Genomic DNA, 16897 nt, shown 5'->3' on the forward strand with positions numbered 1-16897 from the left:
GTGTGTGGAGAATGGGGCCTTGCTATGTTGCCCAGGCTGGTCTCAAACTCTTGGGCTCAAGAAATCCTCTCTCCTCTCTTCCTAAGTGCTGGGATTATGAGCATGAACCACAGCTCCTGGCCTCTTCTGATGTGCTAGTACCATTTAGTTTATCTCAGTTCTCTTAGTCATGCTCCAGTTATGTCTCACAGCACATCTGTGTCACTCCTGCCAAGGCTTTGCATACAGTCCGGGACTGTTTTCAGTTTTAGTGACTAGAAGAATCACCTGGGGGCTGCTGGTTATAGAAAAGGAAGAAAAGCAGACTTATGACTCCTATCTCTAGAGATTTTGATTTGTAGGCCTGTGGTATCCAAGATATCTAAGATATCTTGGTATCTTGGATACCTGTGGTATCTTGTGTGATCCAAGACTGATCACATTAACTAAGCACCACAGGTACTGTTAACCTCCTGGATTATCTGTTGATTCTTACCAGTTTTTTTTCTTGAGCAGAATCCAAATTCCAAGCTCTGGACACATCAAGCTTGGTCTTACTTTGGAAATACTCCCAGCATTTAGGATTTAGGCATTTCCTCCCTAAGCATACAGAAATAGAGTGGGTGTCCTGAGCCAGTCGCATTCATTCATTCGACAAAACTTTTTGAGTATCTGCTATGAACAAAATACTGTTGTAGAGTCTAGGGAAATGTCAATAAAACAGACAAAAATCCCTGAATTCTAGCTGGGAAAAATAGTGAGTTAAATCCATAAACATACTAGGTAAGCAGTACTGTGGGGAAAAAATAAGCAAGATAGAAGATGTGAGTGTGGGGGACTGCAGGTGTCACAGTTGTTTTATTTTTTAATTTCTTTTTGTAAAGATGAGGTCTTCCTTTGTTGCCAAGGCTGGTCTGGAACTCCTGGCCTCCAGTGATCCTTCTCAGCCTCCCAAAGTACAGGGATTTCAGATGTGAGCCACCACCCTGGGCCGGGTTGCAATTTTAAATGGAGTGTTCTAAGTAGGCCTCACTGAAAAAGTGACTGAAAAGTGAGCAGTGCGGCTCTCTAGAAAAGTGTCTCATGCAAATCAGACAACCAGTATAAAGTCCCCAGTCGGAAGGTGAACACACTTGGTGTGTTTCCCAGGAACAATTAGAGGCCAAGATGGTTGAATTGGAGTGCGAGAGGGAGAGGGTGGCCGACCTAAATTCAGAAAGGTTACAAGGGAGCCAGATCATGCCCTTGGTGGCCATTGCAAGGTCACTGGCTTTTCCTCTGAGTGAGATGGGGAGGCACTCGAGGGTTTGAGCAGTAACATGCTCTGACCGACTTTTTTTTTTTTAAGATTCAGAGCGTACCTGTACAGGTTTGTTACATGGATATATTGTATAATATTGTGGTCTGGCTTCTAGTGAAACTGTCACCTAGTGAACATTGTACCCAATAGATAATTTTTCAACCTCACCACCCCCCACCCTCCTCACTAATGGGGTCCCCAGTGTCTATGGCTTCCAATCTTTGTCTGGCTTACATTTTTGAAGTATTACTCAGGCTGCTGTAAGGGGAACAGGAGTGGAAGCAGGGAGACTGTTTAGGAGGTGACCCACTAAGCCGGGTGGGAGACATTGGTAGCTGGCAATAGGCTAGTAGCAGCCGAAGACGGTGAGAGGTGGTGATGCTGGATGTATTGTGAAGGTGGAGCCAACAACTTTCCAACAGACTGGATGTTGAATGTGAGAGAAGAGAGATGTCAAGGAGGATTCTCTGCAGGATAAATCTTGGAATTCTGGCTTGGAATGCTGAGCAGAAGCATCCCCAAATGATAGAGCATATGGCCTGCAGGTTTCTGGCCACCATCCTGCACCCAGAAGCAGAGCCAGCCTGACGGTGGAGCCAGTGCTGCGTGTGGCCGGGCAGAGTGGCAGAAACTGGTCCTGAGGACAGCGCTGAGCCGCTGGATCAACACCTGAAGCCTGATCTACCTCTGCACTTTCAATTACATCCCTAAGGAGCTCCCTTGGTTATTTTCTATTACTTGCATCCAAAAGCATGCTTACTGCTATTCTGATCTGGAGTCACAGAAGTCTCTCAGATGCAGTTTGCCAGAGAAACTTTTGGAAAGACTTTACTCCTACATACACAGTCTTGATGGACTTGGGCAGATAATTAGGAGAATTCCCTAGGTTACCAGGCAGTGTGTCTTGCTCTCTGCCTTCCCTTTCCTTCAGTCAGGAGTCTTTCTCTGTACTGGCCTGCCCAGTGTTGGAGGTGGGTGACACAGGTACTCCTGTAGCCACCACAATTGGAACTGTGCTGAGTTGCATCTGAAGCCCTGAAGACCAGCACAATATTGGGGCTCATCCAAGGGCCATGGCCAATCTGCATGACTGCCACTTGTGGTTATTCAAGGCCAAAGGCCTTGTCACCCAGGCAGGAGTGCAGTGGCATGATCTTGGCTCACTGCAACCTCTACCTCCCAGGTTCAAGCGATTCTCTTGCCTCAGCCTCCTGAGTAGCTGGGATTACAGGTGTGCATCACCACACACAGCTAATTTTTGTATTTTTAGTAGAGGGGGTTTCACCATGTTGGCCAGGTTGGTCTTGAACTCCTCACCTCAAGCAATCAACCCGCCTCAGCCTCCCAAAGTGTTGGGATTACAGGCGTGAGCCACCGTGCCTGGCTAAGACTTTTTAAAGAGCAGTTTAGGTTCATAGCAAAATTAAGAGGACAGTACAGATTTTCTATATATCCCCTGCCTCCACACATGCACATCCTCCCTAACTATCAACATCCCCCACCAGAGTGGTATCTGTTACAACTGATAAACCTACATTGACACATCACTACCATCCAAAGTGCATAGTTTACATTAGGGCTCACTTACAGTGTTGTACATTCTAGTGGTTTGGACAAGTGTATAATTATATATACTTTGTATATTATGATACAATAGTATCATACAGAGTATTTTTACTGTCCTAAAGATCCTCTGTGTTCCCACCTATTATTCCTTCTTCCCTCCAAATCCTAGCAACCACTGATCTTTCTACTGTCTACAAGTTTTGCCTGTTCCAGAATATCATATAGTTGGAATCATACAGCATATAGCCTTTTCAAATTGGCTTCTTTCACTTGTTAACATGCATTTAAGGTTCCTCTATGTCTTTTCATGGCTCAATAGTTAATTTCTTTTTAGTGCTGAATAACATTCCATTGTCTGGATATACCACAACTTATTTATTCATTCACCTACTGAAGGACATGTTGGTGGCTTCTAAGTTTTGGCAGTTATGAATAAAGCTGCTATAAACATCTGTGCATAGGTTTTTGTGTGGACATAAGTTTTCAACTCCTTTGGGTAGATATCATGGAGTGTGATTGCTGGATCATATGTTAAGAGTATGTTTAGTTTTGTAAGAAACTGCCAAAGTGTCTTCCAAAGTGATTGTACCATTTTGCATTCTCACCAGCAATGAACAAGAGTTCCTGTTGTTCCACATCCTTGCTAGCATTTTATTTTTTCAGTGTTCAAGAGTTTGACCATTCAAATAGATGTGTAGTGGTATCTCTGTTGTTTTACTTTGCATTTCCCTGATGACATATGTGGAGCATCTTTTTGTGTACTTGTTTGCCATCTGTGTATTTTCCTTGGTGGGTGTCAAAGTCTTTGGTCCATTTTTTAATTTGGTCATTTGTTTCCTTATTGTTGCATTTTGTGAATTCTTTTTATATTTTGGATAACAATCCTTTATCAGATGTGTCTTTTGCAAATATTTTCTCTTTGTGGCTTGTTTTGTCATTCTTATTTTTTTGTAAAATTATTGTAATAGAGATGGGGTCTCATTATGTTGCACAGGCTGGTCCTGAACTCCTGGCCTCAAATAATCCTCTCACTGTGGCCTCCCAAAGTACTAGGATTACAGGCGTGAGCCACTATGCCTGGCTTATTCTGTTGATAGTGTCTTTCACCGAGCAGAAGTTTTAAATTTTGAAGAAGTCCAATTTAGCAATTAGTTGTTTCATGGATCATGACTTTGGTGTTGTTTCTAAAGAGTCATTGTCATACCCGAGGTCATGTAGGTTTTCTCCTATATTATCTTCTGGGAGTTTTATAGTTTTGCATTTTACATTGAGGTCTATGATCCCTATTGAGTTAATTTTTGGTAGGAGTGTAAAGTCTGTATCTAGATTAATTTTTTTGCATGTGGATGTTCAGTTGTTCTAGCACCACCTAAAGAAGATTTTCACAGTTCCACCCCCACTAAACCTCAGACCTCAGGGACGACTTTTCCAAAACATTCTTTCTTATGCCTCTCCCATCTCACTGAATTGGTCTCTTGGCAAATTGCAAACTCTTTAGAGCACTGTATCAGGAGCAGGGCCAGACCAGCTCAGCATGGCAGAAAGCCTGAAATTATTAGCACAACATCCCCATGTGATAGGTAGTAGTTTGTTGCCTGTATTCCGCAAAGTTGAGAACAGAGATTAAGGGACTTACTCAGGATCAGAAAAGTCTTCTATTTCAAACCTAAGATTAGTCTGTCTGATTAACTAATTGCAATCCATCTGTCACGTAGAAGAGAGTAGAGCTTTTCAGGAGGAGACCATGTGGCTGGCTGCTTCACTGATTGGCAATTTGTTGATACAGACACCACAGATCTGATCCTCAGCTTTACAGATCCAATAACTACTGGGCCCTGTGCTCAAGGAGATTAAACTAGAAAGGATCAATTCATCATAGCCAAACTTATAAGAGACTGATGTGTAAATCAGTTTGTCAGATGATTTATAATAGGAAGTATTTCTCACACGTGAGAACCCGTAAACTCTTGAATATGTCCCAATTTGAGAAACACTGCATTCAAACTTCCATTAGGAGACTTTAGTTTAGGTCACTTGATCAAAACAGTTATGAATGAAAATGCAGCATGGGCATTGATATTATGTGGCAGTACTCTGTAAAAAGGTGGCAACACTTGTGTTAAAAATTTTATATTATCTTTATTTTTTTAATTATACTTTAAGGTCTAGGGTACATGTGCACAACGTGCAGGTTTGTTACATATGTATACATGTGCCATGTTGGTGTGCTACACCCATTAACTCGTCATTTACATTAGGTATATCTCCTAATGCTATCCCTCCCCCTTCCCCCGACCCCACGACAGGCCCTGGTGTGTCATGTTCCCCTTCCTGTGTCCAAGTGTTCTCATTGTTCAATTCCCACCTATGAGTGAGAACATGCAGTGTTTGGTTTTCTGTCCTTGTGATAGTTTGCTGAGAATGATAGTTACCAGCTTCATCCATGTCCCTACAAAGGACATGAACTCATCCTTTTTCATAGCTGCATAGTATTCCATGGTGTATATGTGCCACATTTTCTTAGTCCAGTCTATCATTGATGGACATTTGGGTTGGTTCCAAGTCTTTGCTATTGTGAATAGTGCTGCAATAAACATACATGTGTGTGTCTTTATAGAAGCATGATTTATAATCCTTTGGGTATATACCCAGTAATGGGATAGCTGGGTCAAATGGTATTTCTAGTTCTAGATCCTTGAGGAATCACTACACTGTCTTCCACAATGGTTGAACTAGTTTACAGTCCCACCAACAGTGTAAAAGTGTTCCTATTTCTCCACATCCTCTCCAGCACCTATTGTTTCCTGACTTTGTAATGGTTGCCATTCTAACTGGTGTGAGATGGTATCTCATTGTGGTTTTGATTTGCATTTCTCTGATGGCCAGTGATGATAAGCATTTTTTCATGTGTCTGTTGGTTGCATAAATGTCTTCTTTTGAGAAGTGTCTGTTCATATTCTTTGCCCACTTTTTGATGGGGTTGTTTGTTTTTTTCTTGTAAATTTGTTTGAGTTATTTGTAGATTCTGGATAGTAGCCCTTTGTCAGATGAGTAGATTGCAAAAATTTTCTCCCATTCTGTAGGTTGCCTGTTCACTCTGATGGTAGTTTCTTTTGCTGTGCAGAAGCTCTTTAGTTTAATTAGATCCCCATTTGTCAATTTTGGCTTTTGTTGCCATTGCTTTTGCTGTTTTAGACATGAAGTCCTTGCCCATGCCTATGTCCTGAATGGTATTGCCTAGGTCTTCTTCTAGGGTTTTTATGGTTTTAGGTCTAACATTTAAGTCTTTAATCTATCTTGAATTAATTTTTGTATAAGGTGTAAGGGAGGGATCCAGTTTCAGCTTTCTACATATAGCTAACCAGGTTTCCCAGCACCATTTATTAAATAGGGAATCCTTTCCCCATTTCTTGTTTTTGTCAGGTTTGTCAAAGATCAGATGGTTGTAGATGTGTGGTATTATTTCTGAGGGCTCTGTTCTGTTCCATTGGTCTATATTTCTGCTTTGGTACCAGTACCATGCTGTTTTTGTTACTGTAGCCTTGTAGTATAGTTTGAAGTCAGGTAGCATGATGCCTCCAGCTTTGTTCTTTTGGTTTAGGATTGTCTTGGCAATGCGGGCTCTTTTTTGGTTCCATATGAACTTTAGTTTTTTCCAGTTCTGTGAAGAAAGTCATTGGTAGCTTGATGGGGATGGCATTGAATCTATAAATTACCTTGGGCAGTATGACCATTTTCACGATATTGATTCTTCCTATCCATGAGCATGGAATGTTCTTCCATTTGTTTGTGTCCTCTTTTATTTCGTTGAGCAGTGGTTTGTAGTTCTCCTTGAAGAGGTCCTTCACATCCCTTGTAAGTTGGATTCCTAGGTATTTTATCCTCTTTGAAGCAATTGTGAAGCAACTGTTTGTCTGTTATTGGTGTATAAGAATGCTTGTGATTTTTACACATTGATTTTGTATCCTGAGACTTTGCTGAAGTTGCTTATCAGCTTAAGGAGATTTTGGGCTGAGACGATGGGGTTATATTATCTTTAAAATGAAAATGCCACGTTTAAAAATTCTTCTAAAGCATTCGTGGACCTCTGAAAATATTATTTAAGAATCCAATTTTAAAAACAATGCAATAAGACCAAGGCTTTCTTGAAAACTGTGGCTGTTTATAGATAAGGATGCTCTAAAGCAAGTCCACTCAGGAAACTGAGTTGCAGATTAGAAGGTGGGTTGGTGGGAGTAGAAAAAGAACAAAGGGAGTTTGCTGTTCCCAGTGAATGTGGTGCTCAGACAAGGGCAGTTACTTATCCTGTCTGCATTTGTGGACAAGTATTTCTGTTTAAGATTCTACCAGTTGGGCCAGGCATGGTGGTGCACACCTGTAATCCCAGCACTTTGGGAGGCCTAGGTGGGTGGATCACTTGAGCTCAAGAATTTGAGACCAGCCTGGGCAACATGGCAAAACCCTGTCTCTACAAAAAATACAAAAATTAGTTGGGTGTGGCGGCGCATGCCTGTCATCCCAGTTACTTGAGAGGCAGAGGTAGGAGGATTGCTTGAGCCTAGAAGGTTGAGGCTGCAGTGAGCTGAGATCATGCTACTGCACTCCAGCCTGGGTGACAGAGTGAGACCCTGTCACAAAACAAAAAACAAAACCAACCAATCAAACAAAGATTCTACCCATCATGAAGAACAGAGCACCATCTTTCTTGCATCATGGTAGAGAAGCACCAACAAATTATTACTCACTAACTTCCTTTTTCCTAGACTTCATTCTGAAGCTGTGAACTCTCCCTGCCATTGCATAATTTCTTGGTAAATAGGATGCCCTTTCCACTTGACAAGGAAGAGACTTGGACCAGATCAGTGAACTCCAGAGCCCCTGGTTTTTCCAGTTAGCATGTTGCTAATTTCTCTTATTGAACTAAATCATGAGGGATCTTTAAATACTACAGAAGATGGGAAAAGCAACCTTTTATCTCTTTCTCCATTTTATCTACAACAGTCTGAGAATCACTCATTATTCTCAAACGACTTCTTCCAGTGTTCTCGACTTACCCCTTTTTTGGCATCTACCTTTGACCAACCCTCCCTTTCCCCACCTACAGGCTCAATGGAGTCAGTGCTAGGAACTAGGGAGCACCCACCGCCCACTGCCACATACTCCATCCTGGCTCAGGAGCCAGACTGGACTACAGCCAGACCCAGCACTGGGCTGCCTCCAAGCAGCCTGAGAGAATGCCTACTGTTCCCAGGCAGTGATTCTGGGCACAGCCTTCAATCGCCAATTCTTCCCAGGCCCCTCAGAGCCCAGAAAGGGCATGTAATCCCTCACACTGCTTGGCAAGTGTGTGTTTGTTCTCTAGCATGGTCAGAACCAGGGAGAAGGGTGCCTGGATAGTTGTAGAAATGAGAGGGCTGCCTGGGAGTGCTGCTGGGGAGCTTGTGGTCAGTGGACCACTCTGTTACCTGTCTGCTATACCTACTCAGTGCTGACACCTGTGCAGGTGCACCAGCGTGCTCTTCAGTCTAGCCGGGCTGGACAGCTGCTGTCACCTTTATCTGCCCTATCACTTCCTACCTGTGAATGCGGCTTATCTTCTTCCCGCAGCCTGGACTGCTTGTCTATTTTAGCTCCTCCTCACCAAATCCTCCCCACCCTTGAAGAGCCACAGCTGAAACGAGCCCTCCAGGAAGCCTTCTGTGATCCATAACCAGAAAGAATCCTTTTTTTTTTTTTTTTTTTTTCCAACTGCCATACCCATTTTCCTGGACCTATCTTCAAAAACAAACAACATTCTATTATAGCTCTTTCAATTATGGCTATATTTCAATTACAGCTATAATCTATTTCAATTATAGCTATTGATGTACATTTCTTATGTATTATACCAGGAAATAAAGTGGACATAAGGGCATGTCTTATTGACTTTGTTTTTCCCATAAGGTTCTAAACATTGTAGGTACTTAATCAATACTTGCTGAGTGAATAATAAACAAGAAGCATTGTGCATATGGTGCAAAAATGACAGAAGCCTGGGCCCTTCACAATTTTCCCTTCTGAAACTGCCTCTAAGCAGGGCTTCCGGGGATTCCTCTGACTTCCTCACACACTTGCAGCTAAGGGGATCCATTGCAGGGGGGGAAGGGAGCCTCCAGCTCCTCGATCCAGCAGGAAACCAGTGTTCCTTCTGATTGGTCAGTGCCTAGGCCACCCAAGTTGTGAAATATTTTGTATATCAGCCCTGCATGCAAGGGAAGGCAGCACTCAACCAGATGACTTTAAAGAGACACTGGATACAAATGCGTGTTATGGCAGTAAAACATTCTCGTTGAAGGAGGTGAGAGAAGATGGAGAAGCCAGGTGTTGGAACCTGGAAAGCAGGGAAAATCATTTCACCTTTTGTTAATTACTTGCGTAACTTTGGACAAAAGAGTACTAGCCTGGAGCCAGAGACCTGAGTTCTAGTCTGGTACTGACACCTGTACTTGGGTCTTGGGCAAAGTCACTTCATCTTGTCACAGTTAATTTGCCTACACAGTAAAAGAGGATGGTTAAGGTTATGGTGAGATACAGGGCTGCTTGGTGAATGTAGAAAGTCATGAAGCCTGGAGAATGGACAGGTCAAAGGGAAAGTGTTTATATGTTGAACTTTCCTATGAAAGAAAGTGTCCATTTTGTGTGTGTGTGCTGTACTTGAACAGGATACATTGGCTCTCAACCAAGCCTTGGAATTCAGCATCTGCCAAAAGAGGGAGAAAATAAACAGGAGTATTCAGTGTTAACCTGACATTTCAATACCTAATGTGCCTAGTGGTCCAAAGTATTTTCGCCTGAAACAAGAAGTACTTCTTGTCAGTTCAAATCACAGTGAAACTATGCTCTTTTTGTTTGTAAAGACAGTTTTTAAAAAATTAAGTTCTTTATCATTTGTCTTCTGAAAGGGCTCACAACACATTGCCAAGTGTGTACTCTGAGCACAGAGTAGGTTCTGTAAAAGTTTGTCATCATTTAGTTTATTATCATTGCTTTTATGTGTTTGCTTAAGAAAATCACTTCTTGATTATATTTTTCTGTGCAAACAGAATTGCTTAACAGGAGAAAAGGAAATAAAGCAAATGTCAGCAAATTACCCAAAAGCAGAAGTTGAGTTTCTTTCACATGAGTGTTCGAGTGTTTCAGCCACACACTCTAGTCTTGGCAGCTCATGATTGGCAAAGGCCAGAGCTGTGTTGAGCAAAGTCAGAAGTGCAGACAGCTGAGCAGCCAGAGGCATGCAGGCAGGAGGTAGACACGTGGGGTGGTGTTGGGGATGAATCTTCATTTGTTTGTTAAGACAGGATCTGGCTCTGTTGTCCAGGCTGGTGTGCAGTGGTACGATCTCAGCTCACTGCAATCTCCACCTCACAGACTCAAGCCATCCTCCCACCTCACTACAGGTACACACCACCATGCCTGGCTAATTTTTTGTATTTTTTATAGAGATAGGGTTTCACCATGTTTCCCAGGCTGGTTTTGAACTCCTGAGCTCAAGCAATCTGCTCACCTTGGCCTCCCAAAATGTTGGGATTACAGGCATGAGCCACCACATGAGGCCTGGGGAAGAATCTTTGAGCAAGGCCACTTAGTAGCAGTCAACACCAACCACTCACAAACTCAGTTGTAATCCATGTAACAGAAACTTGCTGTGGACTTTCTACTTTCTCAGACATGTGTTGTATTTCAGGAATCTTGAAAGCTCCCCATGGGAACTTTCTCTAAACTGGTTCTGTTCAAGATCAAACCCTGACCTGCTGACTTGTAAGATAATTTTCTACATTTGAGAAACACTGGAATCTGAAAGTCTTAAAAATATGTACATGATAATAGCTTAGAATCTGGAATAGAGATTTATAGTTTCAACAATATGCACTTAAGCTTGAATTGTTCCCAGCTTCTTTTTTTTCTAGATGGGAGCCATAAATATAGTACCTAGTAGGAAATAAACGCTGATAGGTGAGCAGTGAGACAGCTGATTGTTTTTCTGGCAAAGAGAATGTTCATAACTTATTCATACACTACTGGATTAATGCTTAGACTCGCTGTTGGCTATTTATCACCTACAAAAATTTGGTTTCTGTTCTTAATCTTGATAAGAGAGCAGTTGTTATTGTCTTCAGAGAAAGAATGGTACCTGAGAGAGAGTGGCACCAACAAGTAGGGCCAGAGTTTTAATAGGGGGAACTTTGTTATACCAAAAGGGTTTGGGGGATGGTATTTTAACACATTCTGCCTCAGAAAATTAGGTTTTCTAATTGCTTTTGTTATTAAATGCAAATGGATAAAACGTGTCTGATTAGTTTCATGATAAGAGGGCAAGTCCCCAATTCTGCTTATACCAGATATAAGCTGATGCATTGGTTTTGCCTTAAGTCTGATGTTTTAGGAAGGACTTTAAATGTAAGTATAAGTAGCAACATAGACAATGGTCTCCTTCAGGTCTTTCATCAATGTCACATCTTAATCAGTGCCTGCTTTGACCATCTTATTTAAAATTGTGGTATCACACCCAGCCTCTACACTCTGTTGCTTTTCTTCATTGCACATATCACTTTCTAACCTATGAATTTACTTATTTGTTATGTTTATTAGCTATTATCTGTCTCCTTCTACTAGAAGGTAACCTCCACAAAGGCAGGATTGCCTGTGTTATTCACTGACATATTTTTAGTGCCATAAACAGTGCCTGGTTTGTAGTAGGCACACAGTAAACATTCGTTGAATGATTGGATGGACAGCTAAATATATGCAGTTTCAAATCCTCTTCAGATCATAGAACACTACCAACATCCAACAACCGTAAGGTGCATTTCTTTTTATTATTATTATTGTTTTAGGTGTATTTATTAAAGACAAAATCCCTGTGGGTGTATGTGATCAAAGTATAGTCTGAGTACTGATGTTGGAACACAAATGTTTGGAGTTCCAGTCATTCTTTGAGCATTTATGGAAGCAGCTAAGTGTCAACTTGGTTTAGGACATAAGGAGGAAGCTCTCTCAGTTACTAGTAAGTCAAGGCAGCATATATTTGTGAACCACTCATTTCTGTGTACCTGGTGTGAACTCATTGTGATACTTCCTGAAAAGGAGTGTGCTCTGCCATTGTTCTCACCAAAGTTTGCCATGTGGCTGGGGAAGTTTTCATGTAAGGGCTGCCTTACGGATCTTGACTCTTACTAGCAAGAGGATGCACCTAAGTTTGAGGAAGGAACTGCTCTAATTTGAGGGTTTTTTTTTCTCTAGGCCAATGAAGATCATTAAAAGCATTTGTAATCATTTTATTAGACCAGTGACTGATTCCTTTGGCCTGATGACCAAGAACTTTTAAAGTAATTATTATTTGTGTAGTGAGACTGAGCTGAATATTTTCAAATCTCTAGATCTCTGTATCTAGGTGCTCTTGTGAGGAAGATAGCTTGTATGTTTCCCTGCTGTCCTCTACTTGCTGTAAATGATTCAGTCATAATTGGATGCCCAACTCTCTTGTCTCTTTAATGAAGACAAAAGTCTGTGTTTGACTCTTACCCTAGCTTCCCAATCAGAGCCCCCAGGTCCTCCCAGGCATGTTCCGCTGTGCTCTCACCTGATCAATACGCTCATTGTCTGGTCCCATGGTCTCTGGTCCCTCCACTTCTAGCCCCCACTGCATGTCAGAACCAGATTAATCCTTCTAAATCATGGCTTTCACCTTATTGGGCATCTCTTTAGAAACTAACTTGACAACAATCCATAGAACGAAATCCAGACTTCTCACCCTTCCATCAAGTGATCCATCAGGTTTAGGTGACCTGAGCTCCTACTCCCAACCAGAATGAACACTGTGCTTCAAACTGGTCTCTTGACTTCTCTTTCCATTCCAGGTTCTCATTTTCCCTTTCTCAGCCCTTGCTCTCCATTCTGGTCCCATTTCCATGACTCTGACCCCATCTCTATGACTCTATTGATGCTTCTTCTCATCCATCCACCCATTCATTCGTTCAATAGATATTGAGCTTCTACCATATACTAGGCAGTGTTCCAAGCTCTGGGGATATAATCTAGACAGTTTGAATGACACTGCCTCTCCTTTCACCTCAAGCCAAGGTGATCCAAACCATAGACTGCCTTCAAGAGCCAATTCAAACCTCAACTTCTCAATGGTTCCCTGACTCTGCAAGGCAGCCAAGTGTACTGGTTAAGAGTAAAGACTTAGGAGATAAATTAGTGTGATAATTTTGCTCTGCCACCGACTACTTGTGGAATATTGGGCAATGTACCCAATCTTTCTAAACCTCCCATTACCTCATCTATAAAATCGGGATCATAGGTACCTCATGGATTTGTTGTGAGGATAAAGAGAGATAATAATCAATAGTGATGTTGCTGTTATTAACTTTTCTTTCTCTAAAAACTTATAGCAGAATAAATGATGCCTGGTCAGTTAAGAATGAGTGAATTTTGCTTGTGATGTATTTGTGTGTCTCTTGAAACTCCTTCCTTGCTCCGTAGTACTTAACAAATGCATGGTGAATGCATGCCCAGTAAGAGGACACTTCGCTGTCTCATCTCTACTATTGGATCCCCAATTCCTCAGGGACACTAGCTTCTGACTGTTCTTTCCATACCCTCTCCCAGGCCAGACGAACTCATTCTGTGGACTGAAAGCCATTAAGATAGAAAAGGAGATGCCTCTGTCTGATCTGAGGCTAATGGGAGAGGAAAACTTTTACAAACTGGAGGGGGCCTGAATTTCCAGCTAGCGTTAAGTGGCCATATCAAAGTATAACGCACGGCTTCAATTTGGTCTGTCAAAGATGGAATTAAAAGTAAATTTGAAGTTTCACAACATAGTTCTCTCTATTATGGGTGCTTCTGTGCATTAAAATCATCTGTATGAGGCTCACTGGGATGGGCAGAGATTCAATCACTGCTAATGGCTTAAGGAAATGGGGTGGTGAGAATTAGGGTCATCTATCCCAATTGGGGCAAGAAGGAGAGCTAGAAAATGTGTTTTTCAATCTTGACATCTTGCCAGCTGGAGCTGAAGGGAAATGTTTTTCTGAACTCATTGAGCAGCCTACTCACAAATCACAGAGATAGCTGCATTCCATGAGAATAGATATAATTTTTATGTGTTCTAGTTAAAGACTTGTACCACCCACTCAGAGTTGTACAGAGCACTCCTTAGGGACCCTTGAAACTACACCACATCACGAGGTAGAAGCCCACTTTACCAAATGCCATGATCATGGGTTTTATGCAGTGAGGCTATTTGCATATCCCCAGTAACAGTTTGGAATATTACAAGAAAAATACAGCATGACAGATGCACCCATCAGATTCTGCATATTTAGTCATCAGTAGATAATTAAGATATTGTCCACAGGTATAATATTTAGGTGTGGTACCTGTTTTGAAATACCTATTTGGTGTTAAGTAGTCTTAATAAGAATAAATATTGTAAATAGGTTACAAATAAACTTTTATCTTTTCAAAAAAACTTCGATCATACAATCTCATCCAGTTCTTTTTTAAAAAAATTTTGTATTATACTTTAAGTTCTAGGGTACATGTGTACAACATGCAGGTTTGTTACATATGTATACATGTGCCATGTTGGTGTGCTGCACCCATTAACTCGTCATTTACATTAGGTATATCTCCTAATGCTATCCCTCTCCCCTACCCACTCCCCACAATAGGACCTGGTGTGTGATGCTCCGCTTCCTGTGTCCAAGTGATCTCATTGTTCAATTCCCACCTATGAGTGAGAGCATGTGGTATTTGGTTTTCTGTTCTTGTGATAGTTTGCTGAGAATGATGGTTTCTAGTTGCATCCATGTCCCTACAAAGCACACGAACTCATCCTTTTTTATGGCTGCATAGCATTCCATGGTGTATATGTGCCACATTTTCTTAATCTAGTCTGTCACTGATGGACATTTGGGTTGATTCTTTTTTTTTTTTTTTGAGATGGAGTTTCGCTCTTGTTTTTCAGGCTGGAGTGCAGTGGCGCGATCTCGGCTCACTGCAACCTCCGCCTCCCAGTTTCAAGTGATTCTCCTGCCTCAGCCTCCCATGTAACTGGGATTACAGGCATCCGCCACCACGCCTGGCTAATTTTTTGTATTTTTAGTAGAGATGAGGTTTCACCATGTTGGCCAGGCTGGCCTCAAACTCCTCAGGTGATCCACCCGAAGTGGCCCCCCAAAGTCCTGGGATTACAGGCGTGAGGCACTGTGCCCGGCTTCATCCTGCTCTTAAGACCAGCCTGGGAAAAGGGCAGAATAGATAATTATGACAGTGTTACAATGTTACAGGTGAACAAAGAGAAAACGTAAATGACTTGCCCAAGGTCACAAAGCCTATAAAGAGCAGAAGTAGGACAAGAATCCTAGTGGCCATTACTATTATTGTAACGATTATTCTATTGACTCCATGACATACTTCTCTGATTTCTCTGCTCTGCTGTCCTGTATAAAGAGATTTCAGTAATGCATGTGCTCCAGAGCTGCTTTAGTCTACCCTGGGCTGAGGAGTGGGGTGGCACCGATTGGGTCCTTACCTTTGGTGCAGACAGGGGCTGAAAACCTGGCCTTACCTTCCTGGCCCATTTCTTAGTTGTGCCTGTGGCCAGGTATGAGTAAGATGGTTAGAACTGGGGCCCTTTTTACATGTCATGTTTTTCTGGTTTCTAAAAATGAAAATGGCAAGAAATCCCTGCAGCAAGAGTATTTGTTCTAGGCAGGGTATTTCCTGTCAGTTTCCTCCAGGAGGAAGATTTACCTTTAGGGCAGTCACGCTCCCCATCCTACGTATGTGATTGCTCTGACACCTTTTGAAGCTACATCAGATTCAGCCTTTCAGGTGTGTCCTGGTCTGACTATTGGATTAGAGTGCAAATGCAGTAGATTGCATGAATTAATTTTATTAAAAAAAAAAAACAAACCTCTTTTTAAAGCTGGGAGGTGCACACATTTGCCAATATTATCCTGAAGCTTTAAGGGCCCTCCCAGCCCCAGGGGAGTTGGGCTGGCTGGCTTGACCACAGGAAGAAGCAGTGGTGACCAGCACGGACTGACGCATGCTGGTTTGATGGTGGGACAGCATCTGTCACGAGCCTTGGCAGTTCATTATCTGAGATCACTCACTCGCATTTGGTCTTTGCTTGAATTTGTTTTGGAAAAAAAGAAGAGAAACACACCCCAAATTCCAGGTAATGGAACATCATTAAATTGGAGGCACCAAGGTTGCAGGAATGGGGAGGATTTTCACTGGACAAGAAAATGTAAAACACCCTTGCTCCTCCATAGCTGGAACTCAGCCATATTGCACATTTGCATTATTCTGGCTGCTGATGGTTGTTTTGAGGGCAAGGACCTGAGTTTTGGATGCTCACAAATCAGAGAACAGTGCCAGGGGAAACCCAGAGTTGCATTTAGCAACTCTACCCGGAGAATGCAAAATACACCTTCCTGTTCAGTCCCCTTTACACACTGCTTAGACATGGTGGACTCCCAAAGCTGCAGGGGAAGGCGTGACTTCGAAAGTCTCTAACAGGCTGTACGAACATGCTTTCCCACATAAACACTGAGACATCTGGGGAGAGAGAGGGGGAAAAAAGAGGGGTGGAGGCAGGGAGACCTCTAGACAGAAAAAGCCAAGAGCGCAACAGCAGCTGTGAACATGCCAGAGGCAGGCAGGCAGATAGCCAGGATTCTCTGAGCAAAAGCTGAGCAGCAGGGCAAGCCACTCTCCCAGCAGAGTCACTGGCCTGGAAGTGTTGGATGGTGCCCACCAGTTGCCTAAGCAACCCGGGGGTGTCTAGAATTTCTGGGGGTTCGTGTAAGCTCTGGACCCCAAGAAGGGACTTCTTTATTATTTCCTAACTGCACAGGGAACAGTTGGAGGGTCTGAAGGGACCATGTGGGTTGGGCTCTGAGAGCTGCTTCCTCCCTGGCTAGCAGAGTCTCTGGCCATTGTGGATGCGTCACCGCAGAAGCTGTGTGGCTCTCAAGCTGGGTTCTGCATGGAAAA

The 16897-nt window shown here is 42.5% G+C and overlaps 1 protein-coding gene across 1 annotated transcript in view; it reads right to left on the reverse strand.

Moving 5' to 3' along the window:
* Nucleotides 1–16897, reverse strand: part of SP9 (Sp9 transcription factor) — a 921284-nt gene that overhangs the window by 330062 nt on the left and 574325 nt on the right. The gene's annotated exons all lie outside the window — the stretch shown is intronic.

This window comes from Macaca thibetana, chromosome 12 (assembly GCF_024542745.1).
Source record: "Macaca thibetana thibetana isolate TM-01 chromosome 12, ASM2454274v1, whole genome shotgun sequence".
Classification (NCBI taxonomy): domain Eukaryota; kingdom Metazoa; phylum Chordata; class Mammalia; order Primates; family Cercopithecidae; genus Macaca; species Macaca thibetana.